Source organism: Saccopteryx leptura, chromosome 5 (genome assembly GCF_036850995.1).
Source record: "Saccopteryx leptura isolate mSacLep1 chromosome 5, mSacLep1_pri_phased_curated, whole genome shotgun sequence".
In the NCBI taxonomy this organism is placed as follows: Eukaryota; Metazoa; Chordata; class Mammalia; order Chiroptera; family Emballonuridae; genus Saccopteryx; species Saccopteryx leptura.
In genome coordinates this window covers 158,618,386-158,621,709 of record NC_089507.1, presented here as the reverse complement: position 1 = coordinate 158,621,709, position 3,324 = coordinate 158,618,386, and the positions used below count along the sequence as shown (strand labels likewise).

Genomic DNA, 3,324 nt, shown 5'->3' with positions numbered 1-3,324 from the left:
ATTATTGTGAATTAATTTATTGTTCTAAGAACAAGCTTTTCTTTTAAATATCAAACACATTGCAAATATTAACAGTTGGGCACACCCAAGCAGTTCTAGATCCTTGGATATAGAAACCTGAGTGGGCAGTGTGTATTAGCCTCACCCTGGTGCCTGGAGTCCTCTTGATGGGAACCTTAATTATACGCTATACAAGTGAGATGGAAGGATTTGGCTCCAACTTCTGTCATCGGATTATTAAAAGTAGCTGGTAATGGCATATCATGGGAAAATTCACCAGATACTAACATGATATAGATAAGAGAGATGGATGATATTGAGAAATATTTATTTCTCTGTGTCTTTCTCGTGTTCTTCTGCATGTCTTATAAGAGATGAACCAAATATTCTGGAGTTTCAGACTGTCTTTCACAATGTTTCAACATTGAGAAAGCTAGAAAGATAGAGAGTGCTTCCTCCTGGAGCAGAGAGCAGGCATACTTGCTGCCCATTATAAAACATTTGGGTTTCCTGTAACACAGCCCACAGTCTATGCATGTCTCACTTGGCCCTCTTTGTGTTGCCCTAGTAATTGGGACACACACACACACACACACACACACACACACACACACACACTCTGATTCTCTGGCTACTGCTATTGTGGTGAGTAATGAATTTTCCTTCATCTCTGACCCGAGAGTCTCATGTCTCCCACCAGCATCCATGAACCTATGGCAAACCTACTAGCTAGCTTGGAGTGAAAGAACATCTCAGACCCTCTACCGTTCTTGAAATACAGAAGTGAAGAATTTTATACTTTCCTTCTGGATCTCTATTCATTTGCCCTTATTTCTTTTTGGAACTGAGACTATAAGAATTTGAATAACAGGGCCAAGGTTTCACAACTAATTAGCAATAAACCAGAGGGTAAAGTCTAGATCTCATGACCCCTTGGTTCTGTACTTTCTTTCCCTGAAGTGTTTTAAATCTAAACAGGTATTTGAAACATGCTGTGCTCCAGTTAAAACTTTTAATAACTTTGGTGCAGTGTACCTGCCAGGTAGAAGCCCTTTGTATGTAAGTAGTGACTGGAACTGTGCAGTAAAATGTGAATGTAAGAGACACTTTGGTAGGGTAGTTATATTTTTTAAAGAAAAACACTTTTAAAGTAAGAGACAAAAACACTGCACTAAAACCATCCACAATCAAAGTAAAAAGCAACGTCTTGCTTAAAACAGAGCTCGTGCTGTAATGCTGAAGTAAAGTGACAAATGGTATAGCTAAATGTTCTTTCGGTAATTTTGCCTAGACTTGTTAAATGGTTAGTAAAATGTTTATGCATACAGAATGAATAATCTCAATGATTCTTGTAAAAATTTCCCTAAATTTTGTGCTCTTATGAGACTTAGGGACATTTCTAATTAAAGTCAAATGTATCTGTATATGCCTAGTAAGATAATCATTTGAGAAGTAAAGTTGATTGGAAACATCTTTTGTGATATTTGAGACTGGGCAGTAATTGGCAAACTCTTACTGAAATTGAAATGACATCAGAGCTAAGGGACTGGACTACTATCTCGCTATCCCTTCCACCCTCTATTCACCGATGTGCCCTGTGGGAATAAATCCCAGATTTATTTTTTCATGTTTTTTTGCTGTGTGTTGGTTTTTCCCTCAGAGAGTATTTGTTCTCTTATGTAATTACTTTTTCAGTAAAAGACAGAGATCTTCCTAACATAAAACTCATCTTTCCTATATCCATACACATTTCACCCTCAGATTTACTGATACCTGACATTCTGACTTCTATGGCTTATGCAAATGGGAGCACTGTCTTTATAAAATCCAAATGCATAGCCTTATCCTTTAGGAAAATATCAGTTTCTCCATCTACAATTGTTCCAAGTTTATTGTTTTTTAATCAATTTTATTTGAATAACTCTGACTCTGCTTCACTTTGATAATATACTCATTTACATGATGTTACAATGGAAGAATTTCCTTTGTTTTAAATTAATTTCCGGGCTTTGCTCACTGCTGCCCTTGGTTTTCAGGTCTTTGCTGGCACCAGGGACCAAAGAACTATAATGAACTTACTTCAGACTGTGTGTGATCATTGGGTTCATATACTCACCCTATAGGATTTGTCTTTGGATGTTATCTAGACATAAAGAACAATGAAAAATTCACCAATTTCTTTAAAAGTATGTTTTTAAAAAGATAATTAAGACACAATGAAGAAGTTAACTGGAAATAAAGGCTATGGCTGAATTACAGATTATTCACATTTTATAAATTATGAGATAAATAAAAACATGTTCATTATTTCTAAAAAAGATAAATAAATTAATTTGGGGCTATTGCCTAATAAGACCTTATTAGGGAATAACAAGGTCATACACTAAGCTAGCTGTCACAAAAGATATTCTATAAGATACAGGGACACTGTCATAGAATCTCTAGTTCCTAGAATTTCAAGGACCAAGAATGAAAAGCTGGGTACTCACTCCAAGTTCTCAGAACTCTAATTGCAGCCTGACAAGGCAGTGGCACAGTGGATAGAGCATCGGGATGCCGAGGACCCAGGTTCGAGACCCCGAGGTTGCCAGTTTGAGCGCGGGCTCATTTGGTTTGAGCAAAAGCTCACCAGCTTGGACCCTAGATCTCTGGCTCAAGCAAGGGGTTACCCGGTCTGCTGAAGGCCCGCGGTCAAGGGTCAAGGCACATATGAGAAAGCAATCAATGAACAACTAAGGTGTCACAATGAGAAACTGATGATTGATGCTTCTCATCTCTCTGCGTTCCTGTCTGTCTGTCCCTATGATCCCTCTCTGTGACTCTGTCTTTGTAAAAACAAAACAAAACAAAAAAAAAGAACTCTAATTGCGTTATTGGGTTTAAGCAAGCATAAGAGCTAAACATGCAGAGTTCACTGGACAGTTTTTTTATGTTTGGAGGGTGGTCAGCACCAGAGACAGTGGCCTTTGAGCACCAGTGGGAATACGTAGAAAGATTTCTATTAAATCAAACAAAATTCCCATCATCTTCAAGTCATTCTACCATAAATGGCTATTAACATAAACTAATTTTCCTTAAAAGATGTAAAACCAAAAAATTGAGAAATACTTTGTGTACAATTTCTGGATTGTTGCAAAACTCAGGAACTAACTCTTCACAACAGTAACAGAATTTCAAAACTGACAATAGATAACTGCCTGCTTCTCTTAAGCCATTTTAATTTTAGTCTCTCTTCATAAGGTATTGATAATTAATTGCATCAGCTCTACTACTTTAATAAAACTGGTCATCCACAAAGCAAATATGTATTGCTTAATTTTCAGT

The 3,324-nt window shown here is 37.0% G+C and overlaps 1 pseudogene; it reads left to right on the top strand.

Moving 5' to 3' along the window:
- Nucleotides 1-2,069: 2,069 nt before the first annotated feature.
- Nucleotides 2,070-2,239, top strand: LOC136407054 (NADH dehydrogenase [ubiquinone] 1 beta subcomplex subunit 1 pseudogene; annotated as a pseudogene).
- The last annotated feature ends 1,085 nt before the right edge of the window (nt 2,240-3,324 follow it).